Source organism: Vicugna pacos, unplaced genomic scaffold (genome assembly GCF_048564905.1).
Source record: "Vicugna pacos unplaced genomic scaffold, VicPac4 scaffold_20, whole genome shotgun sequence".
Lineage (NCBI taxonomy): Eukaryota > Metazoa > Chordata > Mammalia > Artiodactyla > Camelidae > Vicugna > Vicugna pacos.
The window spans coordinates 91,606,530-91,633,024 of NW_027328741.1; the positions used below are offsets into that span (position 1 = coordinate 91,606,530).

The 26,495-nt window shown below is 44.8% G+C and overlaps 1 protein-coding gene across 1 annotated transcript in view; it reads left to right on the forward strand.

Annotated features, from left to right (window-relative positions):
- The window catches only part of LOC140693729 (uncharacterized), a 62,093-nt gene extending 43,828 nt beyond the window's left edge, over positions 1–18,265 (forward strand). The window contains exons 17-18 of the mRNA XM_072957412.1: positions 7,373–7,443; positions 18,184–18,265. The gene's annotated coding sequence lies outside the window, so the exon portion shown is untranslated. The remainder of the gene's footprint in view (positions 1–7,372; positions 7,444–18,183) is intronic.
- Positions 18,266–26,495: the final 8,230 nt, after the last annotated feature.

The window sequence follows — 26,495 nt, forward strand, 5'->3', positions numbered from 1 at the left end:
AGAGGATTAGGGCTTGTCACGGGTTGGGGGAGGGAGAAAAGAGAATGTGTGCTTTGGATACGGGGTTTTATTTTGAGGAAAGAAACAGTCTGAAACTAGACAGTGACGATGGTTACACAGCATTGTGAATGCACTTAATGCTCCTGAATTGCACAATTTAAAATGGAAAAACATCTAAATTTTATTATGGTAAACTTAAAACATAAAAATAGATGGTACTCTAAATGACATGAAAGAAAACAAGGAAATGACAGAAAAAAGAAACAAAAATGATGCCAGGAGAAGGGAAGTAAAGTTCGGGTCTGAGAGTGGGTTGATTCTTAGAATTAGATGACAGTGTTGGTGGTTGCAGAGACATCTCAGCCCGTAGGGGTGGTGATGCCTGAATTGGCTCTGGGTCTCATAGAAGTATGTGTGTAGGTGCAGGGGGAGCTACAAAATCAGGCTCAGGGTCTCCCTGCAGGACTGGTAATGTAACCTGGTTCTAGGTCTCCTGTAGGGCTAGTCTTACAGTCTGCAAAGCTGGTGGGATGTGACACGGTCCTGTGTGTTTTGCAGGTGCAGGCTCGGGTTCCCCAGCAGGGTTGTTAGAATGGGACACAGTCCTGGGTCTCCTGAAGGAGCCAGCTCAGGATCTCATGCAAGACCAGGCTCAGGGTATCCTTGTAATGCTTGTGGAATGAGACCCCATCATTTTTCTCCTGCAGCAGCAGATTCAGGGTGTCCCTGCAAGGTTTTGCAATTTCACCCTGCTCTATAACTCCTGCAGGAGCAGGCTTGGACTGTCCCTGCTGGGTTGTTGGAATATGACCCATCTCTGATTCTCTTTCAGAAGCAGGCTCAGGGTCCCCCTACAGGGCTAGTCGGTTTTGTTCCAGTCTTAGGTCCTTTGCAGGTGCAGGACTGGGGTCTCCCTTCAGGGCTGGTGAAATGTGACTCAGCTGTTGGTCTCTTGCAGAAACAGGCAGAATTTCTCCCTGCAAGACTTGTGGAATGAGACCCATTGCTGGGTCTCTTACAGGAGCATGCTCGGGGTCTACATGCAGGGCTAGTGGAATTGGACCTGGCTAATGGTGTCCCTGCAGTGCTGCTGGAATTGTTGCAATTCTTGGGTGTCTTGAAGGTGTAGGCTCTAAGTCTCCCTGCATTGCTAGTGAAATGTGACCCAGTTGTGGTTCTCCTGAAGGGACAGTCTCAGGGTTTCCCTGCAGGGCTGGTGGATGGGACATAGTCCTGGGTCTCCTGGAGGAGCAGGCTCATGTTGCAACATGACCAATCTCAGGTTCTCCTGCAGGAGTAGGCTTGGGGCCTTCCTGAAGGGCTAGTGGAATTGGACATGGCTCATGGTCTCCCTGCAGTGCCATTGGAATTGGTCCAATTCTTGGGTCTTTTGAAGGTGTAGGTTGCAGGCTGATAAATTACCTGTAGGGCTGGTGGAATGTGACATGGCTCTTAGTCTAATGCTAGAGCTGATTCAGGGTCTTTCCACAGGGTTGGTAGAATTGGTCCCAGGCCTGGGTCTCCTGCATGTACAGGCTTTGGTATCCCTGTAGGGCTTGTGGAATGTGACTGGGTTTCTGTTTCCTGCAGGGGCAGGCTCAGAGTCTCCTTGCAGTGTTGCTGGAATGGCACATGGTTCTGAGTTTCCTGCAACAGCAGGCTTATGTCCTTCCTGTATGGCTAGTTGAATATGTCTCAGACCTTGGTCACTTGCAGGAGCAGGCTAGTTTTCTCACTGCTGGGATGGTGGAATCAGACCCTGTCCTGAGTCTTCTGCAGAAGCAGCTCCTGGTCTTCCTGCAGGGCTACTGGAACATGACCAATCACTGGTTCTGCTTCAGGAGTAGGCACAGAGTCTCCTTGCAAGGATAGTGTAATTGGTCCCAGCTCAGGGGTCACTACAGGGCTGATGAAATGTGTCCTGGCTCTGTGGTTCCTGCAAGTGTAGATTCTGTGTCTCCCTTCAGGGTTGGTTTAGTGGGACCCATTCCTGGGTCTCCTGTAGTAGTAGGCTCAGAGTCTCCCTGCAGGGCTGGTGGAATGGGCCCCTTCTCTAGGTCACCTGCCAGAACAGATTTGGACTCTGCCTTCAGGCTGGTGGAATTGGGCCTGTTCTTGCATCTCCTGCAGGAGCAGGCCTTGGTTCTTCCTGGAAGAATACTGTAATATGACCCATCTCTGGTTCTCTTGCAGGAGAAGCTCATGGTCTCCCTAGAAGGTTAGCAGAATTTGTCCCATTCCTTGGTCCAAGGCTCAGGGTATCCCTGCAAGGTTGGTGGGATGGGACCTAGTCCTGTGTCTCCTGCAGTAGCAGGTTCTGTTCTCTTTGCAGGGCTGGTGGAATGTGACTCCACCCTGTGGTTCTTTTGCAGATGCAGGCTCAGGGACCCCACCAGAACTGATGGCTCTTAGTCTCCTATGGGAGCAGGTGAGGGATTCCCTGGAGAGCTGTTGGAATTGGTCCCAGTCCTGGGTCTCTTACAATTGCAGGCTCAGTGTCTCCCTGGAGGGTTTGTTGAATATGACTTGGCTGTGGGTATGCTGCAGGAGCAAGCTCAGTGTTTCCATGCAGGGTTGGTGGAATGGGATCTAGTTCTGGCTCTCCTGCAGGAGGAGGCTGGGGTTCTCCCTGGAGAGGCTGATGGAATTGGACTGGGATGTCTGTCTCCTGCAGGAGCAAGCCTATGGATTACCTGCAGAGCTGGTAGAATGTCACACAACTCTTGTTCTTCTGCAGGAGCTGGCTCATATTCTCTGTGAATGGCTTGGTCTCCCCCAGGAGCAGGTTTGTAGTCTCACTACAGGGCTGGTGTTATGTGACCCGCACTGTGTTTTCTGCAGATGCAGTCTTAGTGTTTGACTGCAGGTTTGGTGGAATGGGACTAAGTTCTGGGTTTCCTGGAGTAGCAGGCTCACCGTCTCCCTTCTGGGGTATTGGAATGTGACCTAGTCATGTGTTTCCTGCCGAAGTGGCCTCAGGATATCCCTGCAGGGCTGTTGGAATTGTACCTCACTGTGTATCACCTGCAGGATCAGGTTTGTGCTCTCCCAGCAAGGCTGGCGTATTTGGACCTATTCCTGGGTCTCCTGCAGAAGCAGGCTTTCAGTCTTCCTGCAGGGCTTCTGGAATATGACATATCTCTAATTTTCCTGCAGGATCAGGCTTGTGGGTCACCCAGCAAGGCTAGTGGAATTGGACCCACTTCAAGGTCTTAGTGCATGATTGATGGAATGGGACCCAGTCCTGGGTCTCCTGCAGGAATTGGCTCAGAGTCTTCCTGCAGGACTGGTGAAATTGGACCAATTCCTGAGTCTCCTGCAGGAGGAGGCCCTGCATCTTCCTGGAGGGATGGTGGAATACGACAGAGATCTGTTTCTCCTGCAGGAACAGGCTCAAGGTCTCCCTACAAGGCTAGTGTAATTGGACACATTCCTGGATCCATTGCAAGTGAAGGCATGATGGTCTTCCTACACAGCTGGTGGAATGTGATTCGGCTCTGAGTCTCCAGCAGGAGTAGGCTTAGGGTCTCCTTGAAAGATTGGTGAAATGGGACACAGTGCTGTCTCTCCTGCAGTAGCAGGCTCAGGTTCTCCCTACAGTATTGGTAAAATTGGACCTGGCTCTAATTCTCCTGCAGTAGCAGACTGAGGTTATACCTGCATGGCTGGTTGAGTGTGAAGGAACAGCAAGTCTTAATACATTGGCCCACTCCTGGGAAAAGGATAAACAGGGCTTGGTGCATGGTCTCTTGTATTCTCTGAAAAAGACCCTTGAGATGTGTTGATTCTGATGACCTCTTCCAAGAACTTGAACACTTTTAGAATCTCTGCCCATTCATCTTGATTAGACTGAAGGAATCTGCCTTTCATCAGTTCTTGGAATAGAGATCAACACAAAAGGAAAGAGGGAAGAAAAAAATACCAATCTATCTGTTGAGAAATCAGCTGAAGACATTAAAAAGTTCTCTTGCAATGCACTTGTTTCTATTTTGGTGCATTTAGAATCATTTCCTTATTATCAATTTTTGCCATTTAAATTAGAATACATATTGTTCTAGGCCTACTGGGGTTCATTATGCTTGGACGCTCTGTGCTTGCTGTGTTGAGATAGCCGGTTCTATCTTTGGTTTAAGAAAATTTCAGTCTGATTTCTTCAAATACCTTTTCAAATCATTTGTCTTTATTCTTTTCCATGTGGGATCCCTAGGAGTCATACACTGGTACGTTTTCTCTTATCCCAGGTTTCAGTTGCATTGCTTGCATTGCTTTTCACTAGCTTTTCTATGTCGTGTTCTGACTGAGTGATTGTGATTATCCTGTTTTCTAAGTCATTTATTTGTTCCTGTGCATTATCTAGTCCGATTTGGACTGTCTTTAGCTTAGCTATTCTCACCATTGAGTTTTCTGATTATATTTGGCTCATCTAAAGTGTTTCTCTTTCCATTTATACTAGCCTGCATTTGTATTCATAGACTCAAGATTTCCTTCAGTGTTTTATGTCCTCCCTTTTCAAGTCATGTTCTAGTAAATTTTGGGGGTCTAATACATTGGATGTTCTTTCAGGAGACTCCTGTCTTTTGAAAATTTGGAATAGTTATTTTAACTTTATTATATCTCTCTATCGCTATGGGTTAAGGATTATCAGTTATCTATTATAGAGTTGAACGGCTTTTGTAAGTGAAATCATTTCTGTGCACATTTAGTTTTAATGCTGTGAGGATTGTTTTTGGTATGTAATGATGCCATGCATTCCTTCTGTGTCTGTTGCCTGTTATATCTAAGATTGCTACTGCGGTTTTTGTTGTGGTGAATATAACCTATTCTAGTAAAGTTAGCAGAGTGTCATTTTGGTTAAATATCATAGCTCTGACAGTGCTGGGACTACTAATTTTTGCTGGAATAGAGGTTTCCAAATGGTTTCTGGGCTGCAGGCTGGATATGTGGAGAGGGAATTGTTCCAATACACACTCATGAAAGTGCATTCGTCCTCACTGTTGCCACGGAAAAGTCAAAATTTTATAATGGGTTCCCTCAGGTTCTCTGCAAACAAAGACAAAAGTGGAAACAAATTTAATGATGTCACACATTAGAAACTACTGAAACAATCCTGCAGTGCCACAATTGGGTCCTAAGTGTAGTACTGGGTCAGCACCACAACTATAGTTGCATTAGCATGTGGTAGGCAAGGTTGATGGAAAAGCTTCAAATTCTCCTATTTTTCATCAGATCTCTGCTCCAAGAACTCTTGTCAATAAGGCATGGGAACTCAAAGGCAAGCATGGAGCATTTCAAAAACCTCTGCACTGGACAATAAGAAATTTCAATCCTGCCTATGAAAGTTGCAGATCTTTTGGCTATAGAATCTTATTTCAACACTAAATTGCCCTGGATTCTAGAAACCAGATAAAGATGGCTCTGATTGAGACCATTTCTCCTTTATGGAGAAAATGAGCAATTATACTGTGGATGTGAAAATGCTGTGACTAAGGCCCTGGGTTACTAAGCTAATCCACAACACATATGCCAGCAGATTTAATATTAAGAGAGGACCCAGGCAGATCTGTTCTCTAGATAGTACCAACCACAGCCCAAAACAATCTCCAAACCCCTGGGAATAAATTTGTGCCATCAGCCACACCCCTAACACAGATTCCACAGGCACTCCTAGCTCAAAACTGGCAGATGCAGTCCTGGTCTGGGAATCAATTGCAGAGAAATTTTGTGATTATTGCTTTCAGTTATGTCAATCAAACGTCCACTATGCACTCTTTTAACCCTCAGCGCATCGTCTTCCATCTTAAATGACCTGTCCACTTTAGAGTGTGCATCCCAGTAAAACACAGTTTCCCCTTTACTGCTCCTTCACCAAAGGTCAGGACCTGTACTGATTTCCATTCTCTACTTTGCCTTCTACACTTTCCAGGTTATGTGAGAATTCTTTCTGACTTTTGAAGTAAGAGATGTTTGGCCATTATTCAGCAGGGATCCTGAGCCAAGGGCCAGGAGAGTGGAAGTTTAACTTGCTGTATACATGGGAGAGAGTGAGCGAAGTTTGCACTGGTACTCTGCCAGTTTGGCATGGATAAATTAACACAGTTTAGACATAACTCACAGACACTTGATCCTTGTTTAGCTATTTTTCTCTATATCAATTGTGGAAGGATGTGTTCGAAGATTCCAAGTCTGACAATGTGTACATACCTCCATTGCAGACTTTCAAATAATTAACAGAATTGAATTACATACTATGGGAAGTGTATCAAAATAAAGATAGTTTTAGAAATATACTAAATCTAACTACAAGACAGAGTTGCCATATTTAGGTATCAGCTTGAAATACCCAAATAAGAAAAATACACAGAAAATACTAGTTAGCAGCCAAAATTCATGAAGGAGGCAGGTCAACACTTTTCTCTTGGTGCTTCCAACACTAAGAAAAACAATGAAATAATTCTTAGAATCATTAACAACCACAACCATGAGTTTCCATTGTTCATGTGGTGCCCTTTCCTAATAATGGCACATACTGGTCAATGTTGGTGATTCAAGGGGCAACATTACTATTTAGGAAAGCACAAAGAAATCCAAACAATGTATTTTTATATAGGCTTGGTTTCAATAGCACTTAGAGACATTATAGATACGAGAACACTGCAAAAGTTTTGCTAGGCTATTGAGAATCATGTACTCTTCTATGAAAGATAAGAATGTTTAATCATCCAATTATGTTGAGAAACACAATTAAACCTGACAAATATGGCAGCCACATATTTGCACCCGGTACATGCCTGAAGGGAAAAATGGTCCACAAAAAATTTGTCACTACATATCTATGCCAACAATTACACTTCATTTCAATAAGAGAATTATAATAGTTACAAATACTGTTTTGAAAAACTGAGGATAAATAAATATTCAAATTCAGGCAAAGAATCCACTCACTTACCACACTCCCTTCACCCCAGAGAAGACATAAACCCAGCATTTGCTGAATCTAGCGGAAGGCCATCGTTTCTTTGTGGGAGCTAAGTATTCAATTCCTATCTATTTCATACGAGACTATTTGACCTTTATGGGGTTCCCTGTTGTTCACAGAGGATGAAGCTAGAGGAACTCTGATTCTAGGAGGGGCTTGCTCTTCTCTTACTGGCTTCATTGCAGCTCAGGTACTGATCCCTCAAAATGGATGCCTGAGTGGAGGGGAGGGAAGAGCAAGTGCTTGATAGCTAGGCCCAAACCTGGGAAAAGGCTTACCTGGGCTTGGTGCACTTTGATCTGAATGGCTTGGAATTGCCCCTTGGGTCGTGTGGATTATCTGACCTCTTTCAAGAACATGAGCGTTTTTATCATCTCTGCCATCTCTTCTCTTTAGACGTCAGGGATCTTGGACCCGTTCTTGGAGCAGAGAATTGAGGAACTTCCTCCAGTCCACGGTGGCCCTCCGTATGTTTCTGCTAGTATCAGCGAGGTACAATATGTCTCATGAATGCCTTTCGAGCCTGCTATCCTCTACAGCTGTCTCCAGGCCAGTATTCTCTATTGTAGCAGAACATCTCTCATCAATGTGTTCGCATCTCTCCTCAATCCGTGCAGCCATATTTTCGGCCAGCTTCTCTTCGTGTCTCCCATAAAGTCGACTTCAACAGGACTGGGCAAGTCTGAAAGGACCTCGGAGCCTCTCCAGTAAGCTGAAGACAGGCAGATCTTCCACTGTCTGCCCTTTCAGATTCTGGAAACTGACCCGTGAACTCAGGTCTTTGGGCAGCAGCAGTATCTCGAACTGACACAGCTTCCCGGACCAAACACATAAGCCAAGCTCCACAGAGGGTGGCAGCCCCTCCATCGCACTGATCCACCCACAGAACTCTGCCCGGTTACCTAGGATCCACCAGCCACAACAAGCCTCGCGGTACACACCAACATTCCACCTGGAATCCAACCGCTAACTGCCATCCACAATGGCTGCTGCATCTTGTCAGTGTTGGGGGAGGGGCTGCAGCCGACGAGAGGTTCCTAAGGTAAATGTGATTCTACCCACTAGCGTCCCATGGGCTTTGTTCTTCCCTCTTTCCTTTTGTTCAGATCTGTATGCACTGTAGCAACGGAGGGAAATGTGTCCATTTTCAGTTGATGTTTTCACACGTCTTTAAACTTTCTAAAAGTTCACAGCACACAGAGACCCAATAAAGGAAACGTATGTTCCTGTAATATCCGTACACCCAGAATACATATGCGTCGCCTGATTTCTGCTGAAACACCCGCAATCTCAGGACATGGATCCTTTTGTTTAATGGGGGCTGAAATTCCAAGAAATGAAACCAACCCCAATGTGCACTTTACTGTCTGTCTCTTTTGCTCTTAGTACACTATTGCAGAGCTACTTGTCTTTGTTATAGGCTTATACCATTTCTTATCTACGTAGGGTAGAATATGGCTATCATTCATCCTATTGGAAGACTTGCAACTCTATATCACGGACAAGGACTCCATTTTCTTCCAAATCGGTATTTGGGTTAGGTCACGATATGCTCTTATGAATCAAAATTTACGAATATGTATGCACGCGTCTGATTTCCGAATACAAGTGTGCTGAGTACATGCAAGCCGCGATACTGGGTCAATGCGTGCTGAATGATCCTTGATATCACCTTGAGTATTTACTTTTGAATAATCATGGTTCCCTTTTTATATGTCAGCCAACCATACACTGTTGGTGCTTGTTTGTTGGTTTGATTCTTTGTTGGTCTACATCCCATTAGTTTTGCAAACACATCAGGACATGCATCTATCCTTTCGCTTAAACAGAGAGTCAAATAAGCTGATTCACTTAAGAGAGTGCTTCCAATCACCTATGATTTCCTGCTTCCCTCTCCCATCTTTAGGGTTTTGATGTCATCCTTGCCTTCTTCTTGTTTCTTCTTTGCCACTCATGCTCTTTTTGCATTTGCAATGATGGTTCTCTTCTTTCCATTTCATCTTGCTGCTTTTCTATTCAGGGGAGTATTCTCAACCATCCTTTTAGAAGAAGTTTTGAACTGCTGAATTCTTTTAAGATTTGCCGGTTTGTGGAATTCTCTAGCACTGCCATTATTAGAAATGGTGGTCATGGGGCATAGGCTACCCTAGGTGGCAGCATTTGGCTATTCAGGATAAGGTCTGTGTCCTGGCACTCCTCCCTGTCCTGCAATATTGCTGCCGAGATATCAGCTGAAACCCCTCTGGAGGTTTCCTTGTGACTATGTTGTTTCCTCCAGGTGCATTTTTAATCACTGGGATATTCGTGAACTTGTTGATTTGAATCATACAGCTGCTGGTAGGTCTATTGGGATTCCTCCTAATTTGGATGCTGTGTAATTCCTGAATTCGCATAGATGATACTTTCCTGGCTTTCAGCAATTTTCAGTCTGATTTTTCTACAGATAAATTTTCAGACTTTTTTTGTTTCTTTATCTCTTGCTTTTCCATCTGGGACTCTTATGAATTCTAGTCTTTCATGCCCTGTCTTAACCCAGTATGCAACAGCAATGTTTTCATTGGTTTGCACTTGCATTGCTATGTCCGCTTCTGACCGAAGGATTTCTCTTCCCCTGTCTTCACAGTCATTCACGCGTCCCTCTGCATTATCAAGTCTGCTAAGGCCTGAATTTTGGCCTGATATTATCACATCCATTGAGTTTTCTGACATTTTTTGGCTCGACTTTAGACTTTCTCTTCCCCTTTTCTGGTATTCTGCCTTTTGTGATTCTGATACACTGTTATTCTTCAGGGATTTCCTAACCTCCATTTTCAACACTTGGTCTGGAAAGCATTTTGCAGTCTAGTTGTTTGAAAGCTTAACTCTTGGGCCTTCAATATCTTTGGAAGTGAAAATGGAACTTCCTGTATCTTTTACTGTACATCTTGAAATATTCTGGTCATGTAATATCATATATCTAATGTAAAATCCAGGGCTTTGTTAAGTGAAAATTTTAGACTCTTGGCTCTACACAATTCCATGGGATTTCTGTGAGGCCAATTTCTCCTAGACATTGAAGCCATATCGTGTTCCTGTGTGTGTTGTCTGGTATATCTCCAATTGCTGGTGTTGCATTTGTTGTGATGAACAACCCATACTATTTCAATTAGCATAACTTCAATTTGATTACACTTATCTCACAATTCTGGAAGTGCGCAGGACACTTACTCTTGTGGAAATGAGGCTTCAAAAGGATCTCAGCTCTGCATTCTGCACTATGTCATTTTGGAGTGTTTCCAAAAGAGCAAACTGAGAGTGCGCTTGTGCTTTGTAGTGCCACGGGAATGTTCCAAAGAAAGCAGTTCGTCTCAGAGCTTCTCTGTCTACTGAAACACCAGTGGAAGCACAACCATGGATGTCACACATCAGGGCCTGCTGGAATGATCCCGCAGACGGACCTTGGTGTCCTCGGTGCCGTACCGTGCCGGTGCCATCCAAAATGAAGCATCCGCTTTTGGGAGATAGTGCTGAAGGAAATGCTTCCCTTCTCATGCTGTGGACTTGGACCACTTTTAGTTGTCCTCTCATCCTTGTGGCACGGGTGCACGAAGGCCACCACAGAGCTGTTGCGCATCCTGTGCCTCAAAACAAACCATAATCCCAGCCCAGGTTATGAATGAAGCATATCCTATGGCTTTTCATTCTGATTTCAAACACAAGGGCCCCTGGATACTTCAGAACAGATGCACGATAGCTCTGATTCAGCCCCACACGTGCTCTATTGGCAAAATGCCCAATTGGTCCCAGGTCCTGCAGATGCACTGGGTGTGGCCATGGGACATATCAGTAATCTCAACCGCGCGACAAGTGTGGTTGCTTTATCATAGGTACACAGTTCGGTTTGCTCTATTGATTCGACCCACCACATCCCACAATGCACTCCAGATCCCTGAGACTCAGCATGTGCCATCATCCGTATCCCTATCCCTCACTGACCGTTGCCTCTGCTACCTCAAATTTTGCAGCTGGGATCTTGGTCTCAGAATCAACTGTGGGGATATTTTGCGCTGGTTTCTTTGAGTTCTGTCAGCAAAGCATCTGCTGTGCACTCTTGTAAATCTCAGCACATCACCTTCTATTCCATGTCTCCTGTTCGCTTGAGAGTGTGCGTCCAAGTTAAACAGAGTTTCACCCTTGTTGCAACATATCCAGGGGTCAGACCATGCACTGGTTTCCATTCCCTGCTTTGCATTCTCCTGCTGTAGGGGTTCTGAGGCCTCATCCTATCTTTGGAAGTAACAGACCTCTCTTCGGCAAGTGTCCTGTGCCAAGGTCTGTGTGAGTGTTTGTTTCCATTGTTCTGTACATGGGAGTGAGTGAGTGCAGGTTGCACTTCTTCTCTGCCAACTGGGCATCGATGAATCAACACTATCCAGATACATTTCACAGAAATGTGATATTTGCTTAGCTCTTTGTTTCTATACAGCCGTGGTGGGAGGGATTTTCCGAAGACACTTGTTTGACATTGTGTTGATACCTCTTTTGCAGTCTTTAAGAAGTTTAAAAGAATTCATTTACATGTTTTGGGAGTTATACGAAAATGAAATTATTTTTTGAAACACACTCAATCGACCTAGAAGCCTGAATGGTCAATTTTGGTAACATTGTGTCAGCTCTATGGAAAACCTTGACAGATTGAATGCAAACTAGCAGTCCAAACTCTTAATGGGTTCATGTCAGCTCTTTACGGTTGAAGACTCCGAAACCAACAGGAACCATGAAATAACTATTGGAAACATGAAATAACCCCCAACCATGAATAAACTTGTGAATGTGGTGCCCTTTATTCCCAATGACACCTACTGGCCAGTGTTGGCATTTCAAGGGGTTACATCCCTCTCTAGGAAAATACAAGAGGAAACAACCCAAATATATACATTTAGGTTTGAATCCAAAAGCACCTAGAGGCATTCTAGCTAGGAGAATCCTGCTGCAGTTATGCTAGTCTATTGAGAACCAGGTGTTTTTCTATCAGTGTTGAGAACGCTTAATCATCCGATCCTGTAGTTTAAAGCCATTTAACGCAACCAAGTCTGCACCCCCATGATATAGTGCCCCCGGGGGCTTGACTCAAGTGAAAGACGATCCACATAAGCTGTGTCTTTAATGTCATTGGCGACTTTTACAGTTCAGTTCACTTTCTGACTTGTACTATTTAACTTCACTGTCTTGAAAAACTGAAGCCTAATACAGATTCATGTTCAGTCAAAGATTCCCCTCACTTACCACACTCCCTTCACCCCAGGGAAGACATACAAACATTTGCTGAATCTAGCGGAAGGACATCGTTTCTAGGTGTGAGCTAAGTATTCAAATTTATCTATTTCAGCCGAGACTATTTGACCTTTAAGGTGTTCACTGTTGTTCACAGAGAGTGAAGCTGGAGGAACTCTGATTCTAGGAGGGGCTTGCTCTTCTCGTAATGGCTTCATTGCAGCTCAGGTACTGATCCTTCAAAATGGATGCCTGAGTGGAGGGGAGGCAAGGGCAAGTGCTCACTAGCTAGGCCCAAACCTGGGAAAAGGCTTACCTGGGCTTGTTGAATTTTGGTCTGAATGGCTTGGGAATGCCCCTTGGGACGTGTGGATTCTCACGACCTCTTCCAAGAACAGGAGCGTTTTGATCATCTCTGCCATTTCTTCTCCTTCAGACGTCAGGGACCTTGGACCCGTTATTGGAGAAGAGAATTGAGGAACTTCCTCAAGTCCACGTTGGCACTCCGTATGTTTCTGCCTGTATCAGTGAGTTTCAATATGTCTCATGAATGTCTTTTGAGCCTGGTATCCTCTACAGCTGTCTCCACGCCAGTATTCTCCATTGTAGCAGAACATCTCTCATCCATGTGTTCGCATCTCTCCTCAATCCGTGCAGCCAGCTTATCGGCCAGCTTCTCTTCGTGTCTCCCCTAAAGTCGACTTCACCAGGACTGGGCAAGTCTGAAAGTACCTCGGAGCCTGACCAGTAAGCTGATGACAGGCAGATCTTCCACTGTCTGCCCTTTCAGGTTCTGGAAACTGACCTGTGACCTCAGGTCTTTGGGCAGCAGCAGTATCTCGAACTTACACAGCTTCCCGGACCAAACACCTAAGCCAAGCTCCACAGAGGGCGGCAGCCCCTCCATCACACTGATCCACCCACAGAACTCTGCCCGGTTACCTAGGATCCAACAGCCACAACAAGCCTCGCGGTACACACCAACATTCCACCTGGAATCCAACCGCTAACTGCCATCCCCAATGGCTGCTGCATCTTGTCAGTGTTGGGGGAGGGGCTGCAACCGACGAGAGGTTCCTAAGGTAAATGTGATTCTACCCACTAGCGTCCCATGGGCCTTTCTTCTTCCCTCTTTCCTTTTGTTCAGAGCTCTATGCACCGTACCAATGGAGGGAAGTGTGTCCCTTTTCAGTTGATGGTTTCACACGTCTTTAAACTTTCTAACAGTTCACAGTACACAGGGACCCACTAAAGGAGACTTATGTTCCTATAATATCCGTACACCCGGAATACATATGCGTCGCCTGATTTCTGCTGAAACACCCACACTCCCAGGACATGGATCCATTGGATTCATGGGGGCTGAAATTCCAAGAAATGAAACCAACCCCAATGTGCACTTTGCTGTCGGTCTCTTTTGCACTTAGTACACTTTGGCAGAGCTACTTGCCTTTGTTATAGGCTTCTTACATTTCTTCTCTACGTAGCCTAGAATATGGCATTCCTTCATCCTGTTGGAAGACATACAAGTCTACATCACGGACTAGGAAACCATTTGATTCCAAATCGGCATTAGTGTTAGGTCACGATATGCTCTTATGAATCAAAATTTACGAATATGAATGCACGCTTCTGATTTCCGAATACAAGTGTGCTGAGTACATGCAAGCCACGATACTGGGTCGATGCGTTCTGAATGACCCTTGACCTCACCTTGAGTATTTTCTTTTGAATACTCATGGTTCCCTTTGTATATGTCAGCCAACCATACCATTTTGGTGCTTGTTTGTTGGTTTGATTCTTTGTTGGTCTTCTTCTCGCTTGTTTTGCAAACACGTCAGGCCATGCATCTCTCCTTTCGCTTCAAACAGAGTCAAATAAGCTGATTCACTTAAGAGAGTGCTTCCAATCACCTATGATTTCCTGCTTCCCTCTCCCATCTTTAGGGTTTTGATGTCCTCCTTAAGTTCTTCTTCTTTCTTCTCTGCCACACATGCTCTTCTTGCATTTCCAATAATGGTTTCTTCTTTCCATTCCATCTTGCTGCTTTTCTATTCAGGGGAGTTTTCTCAACCTTTCTTTTAGAAAAACTTTTGAACTGCTGAATTCTTTTAAGATTTGCCGGTCTGTAGAATTCTCTAGCTCTGCCGTTATTTGAAATGGTGTTCATGTGGCATAGGCTACCCTAGGTGGCAGCATTTGTCCATTCAGGATATGGTCTGTGTCCTGGCACTCCTCCCTGTCCTGCAATATTGCTGCCGAGATATCAGCTGAAACCCCTCTGGAGGTTTCCTTGTGACTATGTTGTTTCCTCCAGGTGCATTTTAAATCACTCGGATATTCGTGAACTTTGTTGATTTGAATCATACAGCTGCTGGTAGGTCTATTGGGATTCCACCTCCTTCGGATGCTGTGTAATTCCTGAATTCGCATAGATGATTCTTTCTTGGCTTTCAGCAAGTTTCAGTCTGATTTTTCTACAGATAAATTTTCAGACATTTTTTGTTTCTTTATCTCTTGCTTTTCCATCTGGGACTCATGATTTCTATTCTTTCATGCCCTGTCTTAACCCAGGGTTCAACTGCAATGTTTTCATTTGTTTGCACTTGCTTTCCTATGTCTGCTTCTGACCGAGGTTTTTCTCTTCCCCTGTCTTCACAGTCATTCACGCGTCCCTCTGCATTATCTAGTCTGCTAAGGACTGAATTTTAGCCCTGATATTATCACAACCATTGAGTTTCCTGATATTTTTGGCTCGTGTTGAGACTTTCTCTTCCCCTTTTCTGGTATTCTGCCTTTTGTGATTCTGAGACACTGGTGTTCTTCAGTGTTTTCCTGACCTTCATTTTCAACACTTGTTCTGGATAGCGTTTTGCAGACTAGTTGTTTGAAAGCTTATCTTTTGCGCCTTCAATATCTTTGGAACTGAAAATGGTACTTCCTGTTTCTTTTACTGTTCTTCTTCATCTCTACTGGTCAGGTAATATCAGGTATCTAATGTAGACTTCTAGGGCTTTGTTAATTGAAAATTTTAGACTCTTGTCTCTACGCAATTCCATGGGATTTCTGTGAGGACAATTTCTCCTAGGCATTGATGCCATAACCTGTACCTGTGTGTGTTGTTTGGTATATCTCCAATTGCTGGTGTTGCATTAGTTGTGATGAACAACCCATACTACTTCGATTAGCATAACTTCATTTTGATTATACTTATCTCACACTTCTGAAAGTGCACAGGACACTTCCTCTTGTGGAAATGAAGCTTCTAAAAGTTCTCAGCTCTGCATTCTTCTCTATGTCATTTTGGAGTGTTTCCAAAACAGCAAACTGAGAGTGCTCTGCTGCTTTTTATTGCCACGGGAATGTCCCAATGAAATCAGTTCTTTCCAGAGCTTCTCTGTCTACAGAAACACCAGTGGAAGCATATCTATGGATGTCACATATCAGGGCCTGCTGGAATGATCCCGCAGACCTTCCTTGTTGTCCTAGGTGCCGTACCGTGCCGGTGCCATCCAAAATGTAGCATCCGCTTTTGGGAGATAGTGCTGAAGGGAATGCTTCCTCTTCTCACGCTGTGGACTTGGACCACTCTTCCTTGTCCTCTCATCCTTGTGGCACGGGTGCACGAAGGCAACCACAGAGTTGTTGCGCATCCTGTGACTCAAACCAAACCATAATCCCAGCCCAGGTTATGAATGTAGCATATCCTAAGGCTTTTCATTCTGATTTCAAATTCAAGGCCCCCTGGATCCCTCAGACCAGATGCACGATATCTCTGATTCAGCCCCACACGTGCTCTATTGGCAAAATTCCCAATTGGTCCCTGGTCCTGCAGATGTACTGGGTGTGGCCATGGGACATATCGGTAATGGCAACCGCGCGACCAGTGTGGTTGATTTATTATTGGTACACAGTTCGGTTTGCTCTCTTGATTCGACCCACCACATCCCACAACGCACTCCAGATCCCTGAGACTCAGCGTGTGCCATCATCCGTAGCTCTATGCCTCACTGACCATTGCCTCTGCTACCTCAAATTTGGCAGCTGGGATCTTGGTCTCAGAATTAACTGTGGGGATATTTTGCGCTGGTTTCTTTGAGTTCTCTCAGCCAAGCATCTGCTGTGCACTCTTGTAAATCTCAGCACATCACCTTCAAACCCATGTCTCCTGTCCGCTTGAGAGTGTGCGTCCAAGTTAAACAGAGTTTCACCCTTGTTGCTCCATCACCAGGGGTCCGAACCTGCACTGGTTTCCATTCCCTGCTTTGCATTCTCCTGCTTCCATGTGTCCTGAGGCCTCATCCTGTCTTTGGGAGTAACAGACCTCTCTTCGGCCAGTGTCCTATGCTAAGGGCTGGGTGAGTGGATGTTTCCATTGCTCTGTACATGGGAGCGAGTGAGTGCAGGTTGCACTTCTTCTCTGCCAACTGGGCATCGATGAATCAACACTATCCAGATACATTTCACAGAAATGTGATATTTGCTTAGCTCTTTGTTTCTATACAGCCGTGGTGGGAGGGATTGTCCGAAGACAACTATTTTGACATTGTGTTGATATCCCATTTGCAGTCTTTAAGAAGTTTAACAGATCTCATTTACATGTTTTGGGAGTTATACGAAAATGGAGTTATTTTTTGAAACACACTAAATCGACCTAGAAGCCAGACTTGTCAATTTTGGTAACATTGTGTCAGCTCTACGGAAAAGCTAGACAGATAGAATGCAAACTAGCAGTCCAAACTGTTCAAGGGGTCATGTCAGCTCTTTAAGGTTGAAGCCTCCGAAACCAACAGGAAACATGAAATAACTTTTGGAAACATGGAATAACCCCCAACCTTGGATACACTTGTGCATGTGGTGCCCTGTATCCCAATGACACCTACTGGCCAATGTTGGCATTTCAAGGGGTAACATCCCTCTCTAGGAAAATACAAGAGGAAACAACCCAAATATATACATTTAGGTTTGAATCCAAAAGCACCTAGAGGCATTCTAGCTAGGAGAATCCTGCTGCAGTTATGCTAGTCTATTGAGAACCAGGTGTTTTTCTATCAGTGTTGAGAACGCTTAATCATCCGACCCTGTAGTTTAAAGCCATTTAACGCAACCAAGTCTGCACCCCCATGATATAGTGCCCCCGGGGGCTTGACTCAAGTGAAAGACGATCCACATAAGCTGTGTCTTTAATGTCATTGGCGACTTTTACAGTTCAGTTCACTTTCTGACTGGCACTATTTACCTTCACTGTCTTGAAAAACTGAAGCCTAATACAGATTCATGTTCAGTCAAAGATGCCCCTCACTTACCACACTCCCTTCACCCCAGGGAAGACATAAACACAACATTTGCTGAATCTAGCGGAAGGACATCGTTTCTAGGTGTGAGCTAAGTATTCAATTTTATCTATTTCAGCCGAGACTATTTGACCTTTAAGGTGTTCACTGTTGTTCACAGAGAGTGAAGCTGGAGGAACTCTGATTCTAGGAGGGGCTTGCTCTTCTCGTAATGGCTTCATTGCAGCTCAGGTACTGATCCTTCAAAATGGATGCCTGAGTGGAGGGGAGGCAAGGGCAAGTGCTCACTAGCTAGGCCCAAACCTGGGAAAAGGCTTACCTGGGCTTGTTGAATTTTGGTCTGAATGGCTTGGGAATGCCCCTTGGGACGTGTGGATTCTCACGACCTCTTCCAAGAACAGGAGCGTTTTGATCATCTCTGCCATTTCTTCTCCTTCAGACGTCAGGGACCTTGGACCCGTTATTGGAGAAGAGAATTGAGGAACTTCCTCAAGTCCACGTTGGCACTCCGTATGTTTCTGCCTGTATCAGTGAGTTTCAATATGTCTCATGAATGTCTTTTGAGCCTGGTATCCTCTACAGCTGTCTCCACGCCAGTATTCTCCATTGTAGCAGAACATCTCTCATCCATGTGTTCGCATCTCTCCTCAATCCGTGCAGCCAGCTTATCGGCCAGCTTCTCTTCGTGTCTCCCCTAAAGTCGACTTCACCAGGACTGGGCAAGTCTGAAAGTACCTCGGAGCCTGACCAGTAAGCTGATGACAGGCAGATCTTCCACTGTCTGCCCTTTCAGGTTCTGGAAACTGACCTGTGACCTCAGGTCTTTGGGCAGCAGCAGTATCTCGAACTTACACAGCTTCCCGGACCAAACACCTAAGCCAAGCTCCACAGAGGGCGGCAGCCCCTCCATCACACTGATCCACCCACAGAACTCTGCCCGGTTACCTAGGATCCAACAGCCACAACAAGCCTCGCGGTACACACCAACATTCCACCTGGAATCCAACCGCTAACTGCCATCCCCAATGGCTGCTGCATCTTGTCAGTGTTGGGGGAGGGGCTGCATCCGACGAGAGGTTCCTAAGGTAAATGTGATTCTACCCACTAGCGTCCCATGGGCCTTTCTTCTTCCCTCTTTCCTTTTGTTCAGAGCTCTATGCACCGTACCAATGGAGGGAAGTGTGTCCCTTTTCAGTTGATGGTTTCACACGTCTTTAAACTTTCTAACAGTTCACAGTACACAGGGACCCACTAAAGGAGACTTATGTTCCTATAATATCCGTACACCCGGAATACATATGCGTCGCCTGATTTCTGCTGAAACACCCACACTCTCAGGACATGGATCCATTGGATTCATGGGGGCTGAAATTCCAAGAAATGAAACCAACCCCAATGTGCACTTTGCTGTCGGTCTCTTTTGCACTTAGTACACTTTGGCAGAGCTACTTGCCTTTGTTATAGGCTTCTTACATTTCTTCTCTACGTAGTCTAGAATATGGCATTCCTTCATCCTGTTGGAAGACATACAAGTCTACATCACGGACTAGGAAACCATTTGATTCCAAATCGGCATTAGTGTTAGGTCACGATATGCTCTTATGAATCAAAATTTACGAATATGAATGCACGCTTCTGATTTCCGAATACAAGTGTGCTGAGTACATGCAAGCCACGATACTGGGTCGATGCGTTCTGAATGACCCTTGACCTCACCTTGAGTATTTTCTTTTGAATACTCATGGTTCCCTTTGTATATGTCAGCCAACCATACCATTTTGGTGCTTGTTTGTTGATTTGATTCTTTGTTGGTCTTCTTCTCGCTTGTTTTGCAAACACGTCAGGCCATGCATCTCTCCTTTCGCTTCAAACAGAGTCAAATAAGCTGATTCACTTAAGAGAGTGCTTCCAATCACCTATGATTTCCTGCTTCCCTCTCCCATCTTTAGGGTTTTGATGTCCTCCTTAAGTTCTTCTTCTTTCTTCTCTGCCACACATGCTCTTCTTGCATTTCCAATAATGGTTTCTTCTTTCCATTCCATCTTGCTGCTTTTCTATTCAGGGGAGTTTTCTCAACCTTTCTTTTAGAAAAACTTTTGAACTGCTGAATTCTTTTAAGATTTGCCGGTCTGTAGAATTCTCTAGCTCTGCCGTTATTTGAAATGGTGTTCATGTGGCATAGGCTACCCTAGGTGGCAGCATTTGTCCATTCAGGATATGGTCTGTGTCCTGGCACTCCTCCCTGTCCTGCAATATTGCTGCCGAGATATCAGCTGAAACCCCTCTGGAGGTTTCCTTGTGACTATGTTGTTTCCTCCAGGTGCATTTTAAATCACTCGGATATTCGTGAACTTTGTTGATTTGAATCATACAGCTGCTGGTAGGTCTATTGGGATTCCACCTCCTTCGGATGCTGTGTAATTCCTGAATTCGCATAGATGATTCTTTCTTGGCTTTCAGCAAGTTTCAGTCTGATTTTTCTACAGATAAATTTTCAGACATTTTTTGTTTCTTTATCTCTTGCTTTTCCATCTGGGACTCATGATTTCTATTCTTTCATGCCCTGTCTTAACCCAGGGTTCAACTGCAATGTTTTCATTTGTTTGCACTTGCTTTCCTATGTCTGCTTCTGACCGAGGTTTTTCTCTTCCCCTGTCTTCACAGTCATTCACGCGTCCCTCTGCATTATCTAGTCTGCTAAGGACTGAATTTTAGCCCTGATATTATCACAACCATTGAGTTTCCTGATATTTTTGGCTCGTGTTGAGACTTTCTCTTCCCCTTTTCTGGTATTCTGCCTTTTGTGATTCTGAGACACTGGTGTTCTTCAGTGTTTTCCTGACCTTCATTTTCAACACTTGTTCTGGATAGCGTTTTGCAGACTAGTTGTTTGAAAGCTTATCTTTTGCGCCTTCAATATCTTTGGAACTGAAAATGGTACTTCCTGTTTCTTTTACTGTTCTTCTTCATCTCTACTGGTCAGGTAATATCAGGTATCTAATGTAGACTTCTAGGGCTTTGTTAATTGAAAATTTTAGACTCTTGTCTCTACGCAATTCCATGGGATTTCTGTGAGGACAATTTCTCCTAGGCATTGATGCCATAACCTGTACCTGTGTGTGTTGTTTGGTATATCTCCAATTGCTGGTGTTGCATTAGTTGTGATGAACAACCCATACTACTTCGATTAGCATAACTTCATTTTGATTATACTTATCTCACACTTCTGAAAGTGCACAGGACACTTCCTCTTGTGGAAATGAAGCTTCTAAAAGTTCTCAGCTCTGCATTCTTCTCTATGTCATTTTGGAGTGTTTCCAAAACAGCAAACTGAGAGTGCTCTGCTGCTTTTTATTGCCACGGGAATGTCCCAATGAAATCAGTTCTTTCCAGAGCTTCTCTGTCTACAGAAACACCAGTGGAAGCATATCTATGGATGTCACATATCAGGGCCTGCTGGAATGATCCCGCAGACCTTCCTTGTTGTACTAGGTGCCGTACCGTGCCGGTGCCATCCAAAATGTAGCATCCGCTTTTGGGAGATAGTGCTGAAGGGAATGCTTCCTCTTCTCACGCTGTGGACTTGGACCACTCTTCCTTGTCCTCTCATCCTTGTGGCACGGGTGCACGAAGGCAACCACAGAGTTGTTGCGCATCCTGTGACTCAAACCAAACCATAATCCCAGCCCAGGTTATGAATGTAGCATATCCTAAGGCTTTTCATTATGATTTCAAATTCAAGGCCCCCTGGATCCCTCAGACCAGATGCACGATATCTCTGATTCAGCCCCACACGTGCTCTATTGGCAAAATTCCCAATTGGTCCCTGGTCCTGCAGATGTACTGGGTGTGGCCATGGGACATATCGGTAATGGCAACCGCGCGACCAGTGTGGTTGATTTATTATTGGTACACAGTTCGGTTTGCTCTCTTGATTCGACCCACCACATCCCACAACGCACTCCAGATCCATGAGACTCAGCGTGTGCCATCATCCGTAGCTCTATGCCTCACTGACCATTGCCTCTGCTACCTCAAATTTGGCAGCTGGGATCTTGGTCTCAGAATTAACTGTGGGGATATTTTGCGCTGGTTTCTTTGAGTTCTCTCAGCCAAGCATCTGCTGTGCACTCTTGTAAATCTCAGCACATCACCTTCAAACCCATGTCTCCTGTCCGCTTGAGAGTGTGCGTCCAAGTTAAACAGAGTTTCACCCTCGTTGCTCCATCACCAGGGGTCCGAACCTGCACTGGTTTCCATTCCCTGCTTTGCATTCTCCTGCTTCCATGTGTCCTGAGGCCTCATCATGTCTTTGGGAGTAACAGACCTCTCTTCGGCCAGTGTCCTATGCTAAGGGCTGGGTGAGTGGATGTTTCCATTGCTCTGTACATGGGAGCGAGTGAGTGCAGGTTGCACTTCTTCTCTGCCAACTGGGCATCGATGAATCAACACTATCCAGATACATTTCACAGAAATGTGATATTTGCTTAGCTCTTTGTTTCTATACAGCCGTGGTGGGAGGGATTGTCCGAAGACAACTATTTTGACATTGTGTTGATATCCCATTTGCAGTCTTTAAGAAGTTTAACAGATCTCATTTACATGTTTTGGGAGTTATACGAAAATGGAGTTATTTTTTGAAACACACTAAATCGACCTAGAAGCCAGACTTGTCAATTTTGGTAACATTGTGTCAGCTCTACGCAAAAGCTAGACAGATAGAATGCAAACTAGCAGTCCAAACTGTTCAAGGGGTCATGTCAGCTCTTTAAGGTTGAAGCCTCCGAAACCAACAGGAACCATGAAATAACTTTTGGAAACATGGAATAACCCCCAACCTTGGATACACTTGTGCATGTGGTGCCCTGTATCCCAATGACACCTACTGGCCAATGTTGGCATTTCAAGGGGTAACATCCCTCTCTAGGAAAATACAAGAGGAAACAACCCAAATATATACATTTAGGTTTGAATCCAAAAGCACCTAGAGGCATTCTAGCTAGGAGAATCCTGCTGCAGTTATGCTAGTCTATTGAGAACCAGGTGTTTTTCTATCAGTGTTGAGAACGCTTAATCATCCGATCCTGTAGTTTAAAGCCATTTAACGCAACCAAGTCTGCACCCCCATGATATAGTGCCCCCGGGGGCTTGACTCAAGTGAAAGACGATCCACATAAGCTGTGTCTTTAATGTCATTGGCGACTTTTACAGTTCAGTTCACTTTCTGACTGGCACTATTTACCTTCACTGTCTTGAAAAACTGAAGCCTAATACAGATTCATGTTCAGTCAAAGATTCCCCTCACTTACCACACTCCCTTCACCCCAGGGAAGACATAAACACAACATTTGCTGAATCTAGCGGAAGGACATCGTTTCTAGGTGTGAGCTAAGTATTCAATTTTATCTATTTCAGCCGAGACTATTTGACCTTTAAGGTGTTCACTGTTGTTCACAGAGAGTGAAGCTGGAGGAACTCTGATTCTAGGAGGGGCTTGCTCTTCTCGTAATGGCTTCATTGCAGCTCAGGTACTGATCCTTCAAAATGGATGCCTGAGTGGAGGGGAGGCAAGGGCAAGTGCTCACTAGCTAGGCCCAAACCTGGGAAAAGGCTTACCTGGGCTTGTTGAATTTTGGTCTGAATGGCTTGGGAATGCCCCTTGGGACGTGTGGATTCTCACGACCTCTTCCAAGAACAGGAGCGTTTTGATCATCTCTGCCATTTCTTCTCCTTCAGACGTCAGGGACCTTGGACCCGTTATTGGAGAAGAGAATTGAGGAACTTCCTCAAGTCCACGTTGGCACTCCGTATGTTTCTGCCTGTATCAGTGAGTTTCAATATGTCTCATGAATGTCTTTTGAGCCTGGTATCCTCTACAGCTGTCTCCACGCCAGTATTCTCCATTGTAGCAGAACATCTCTCATCCATGTGTTCGCATCTCTCCTCAATCCGTGCAGCCAGCTTATCGGCCAGCTTCTCTTCGTGTCTCCCCTAAAGTCGACTTCACCAGGACTGGGCAAGTCTGAAAGTACCTCGGAGCCTGACCAGTAAGCTGATGACAGGCAGATCTTCCACTGTCTGCCCTTTCAGGTTCTGGAAACTGACCTGTGACCTCAGGTCTTTGGGCAGCAGCAGTATCTCGAACTTACACAGCTTCCCGGACCAAACACCTAAGCCAAGCTCCACAGAGGGCGGCAGCCCCGCCATCACACTGATCCACCCACAGAACTCTGCCCGGTTACCTAGGATCCAACAGCCACAACAAGCCTCGCGGTACACACCAACATTCCACCTGGAATCCAACCGCTAACTGCCATCCCCAATGGCTGCTGCATCTTGTCAGTTTTGGGGGAGGGGCTGCATCCGACGAGAGGTTCCTAAGGTAAATGTGATTCTACCCACTAGCGTCCCATGGGCCTTTCTTCTTCCCTCTTTCCTTTTGTTCAGAGCTCTATGCACCGTACCAATGGAGGGAAGTGTGTCCCTTTTCAGTTGATGGTTTCACACGTCTTTAAACTTTCTAACAGTTCACAGTACACAGGGACCCACTAAAGGAGACTTATGTTCCTATAATATCCGTACACCCGGAATACATATGCGTCGCCTGATTTCTGCTGAAACACCCACACTCCCAGGACATGGATCCATTGGATTCATGGGGGCTGAAATTCCAAGAAATGAAACCAACCCCAATGTGCACTTTGCTGTCGGTCTCTTTTGCACTTAGTACACTTTGGCAGAGCTACTTGCCTTTGTTATAGGCTTCTTACATTTCTTCTCTACGTAGCCTAGAATATGGCATTCCTTCATCCTGTTGGAAGACATACAAGTCTACATCACGGACTAGGAAACCATTTGATTCCAAATCGGCATTAGTGTTAGGTCACGATATGCTCTTATGAATCAAAATTTACGAATATGAATGCACGCTTCTGATTTCCGAATACAAGTGTGCTGAGTACATGCAAGCCACGATACTGGGTCGATGCGTTCTGAATGACCCTTGACCTCACCTTGAGTATTTTCTTTTGAATACTCATGGTTCCCTTTGTATATGTCAGCCAACCATACCATTTTGGTGCTTGTTTGTTGGTTTGATTCTTTGTTGGTCTTCTTCTCGCTTGTTTTGCAAACACGTCAGGCCATGCATCTCTCCTTTCGCTTCAAACAGAGTCAAATAAGCTGATTCACTTAAGAGAGTGCTTCCAATCACCTATGATTTCCTGCTTCCCTCTCCCATCTTTAGGGTTTTGATGTCCTCCTTAAGTTCTTCTTCTTTCTTCTCTGCCACACATGCTCTTCTTGCATTTCCAATAATGGTTTCTTCTTTCCATTCCATCTTGCTGCTTTTCTATTCAGGGGAGTTTTCTCAACCTTTCTTTTAGAAAAACTTTTGAACTGCTGAATTCTTTTAAGATTTGCCGGTCTGTAGAATTCTCTAGCTCTGCCGTTATTTGAAATGGTGTTCATGTGGCATAGGCTACCCTAGGTGGCAGCATTTGTCCATTCAGGATATGGTCTGTGTCCTGGCACTCCTCCCTGTCCTGCAATATTGCTGCCGAGATATCAGCTGAAACCCCTCTGGAGGTTTCCTTGTGACTATGTTGTTTCCTCCAGGTGCATTTTAAATCACTCGGATATTCGTGAACTTTGTTGATTTGAATCATACAGCTGCTGGTAGGTCTATTGGGATTCCACCTCCTTCGGATGCTGTGTAATTCCTGAATTCGCATAGATGATTCTTTCTTGGCTTTCAGCAAGTTTCAGTCTGATTTTTCTACAGATAAATTTTCAGACATTTTTTGTTTCTTTATCTCTTGCTTTTCCATCTGGGACTCATGATTTCTATTCTTTCATGCCCTGTCTTAACCCAGGGTTCAACTGCAATGTTTTCATTTGTTTGCACTTGCTTTCCTATGTCTGCTTCTGACCGAGGTTTTTCTCTTCCCCTGTCTTCACAGTCATTCACGCGTCCCTCTGCATTATCTAGTCTGCTTAGGACTGAACTTTAGCCTTGATATAATCACATTAATTGAGTTTCCTGATATTTTTTGGCTCGTCTTTAGACATTCTCTTCCCCTTTTCTGGTATTCTGCCTTTTGTGATTCTGAGACACTGGTGTTCTTCAGTGTTTTCCTGACCTTCATTTTCAACACTTGTTCTGGATAGCGTTTTGCAGACTAGTTGTTTGAAAGCTTATCTTTTGCGCCTTCAATATCTTTGGAACTGAAAATGGTACTTCCTGTTTCTTTTACTGTTCTTCTTCATCTCTACTGGTCAGGTAATATCAGGTATCTAATGTAGACTTCTAGGGCTTTGTTAATTGAAAATTTTAGACTCTTGTCTCTACGCAATTCCATGGGATTTCTGTGAGGACAATTTCTCCTAGGCATTGATGCCATAACCTGTACCTGTGTGTGTTGTTTGGTATATCTCCAATTGCTGGTGTTGCATTAGTTGTGATGAACAACCCATACTACTTCGATTAGCATAACTTCATTTTGATTATACTTATCTCACACTTCTGAAAGTGCACAGGACACTTCCTCTTGTGGAAATGAAGCTTCTAAAAGTTCTCAGCTCTGCATTCTTCTCTATGTCATTTTGGAGTGTTTCCAAAACAGCAAACTGAGAGTGCTCTGCTGCTTTTAAATGCCACGGGAATGTCCCAATGAAATCAGTTCTTTCCAGAGCTTCTCTGTCTACAGAAACACCAGTGGAAGCATATCTATGGATGTCACATATCAGGGCCTGCTGGAATGATCCCGCAGACCTTCCTTGTTGTACTAGGTGCCGTACCGTGCCGGTGCCATCCAAAATGTAGCATCCGCTTTTGGGAGATAGTGCTGAAGGGAATGCTTCCTCTTCTCACGCTGTGGACTTGGACCACTCTTCCTTGTCCTCTCATCCTTGTGGCACGGGTGCACGAAGGCAACCACAGAGTTGTTGCGCATCCTGTGACTCAAACCAAA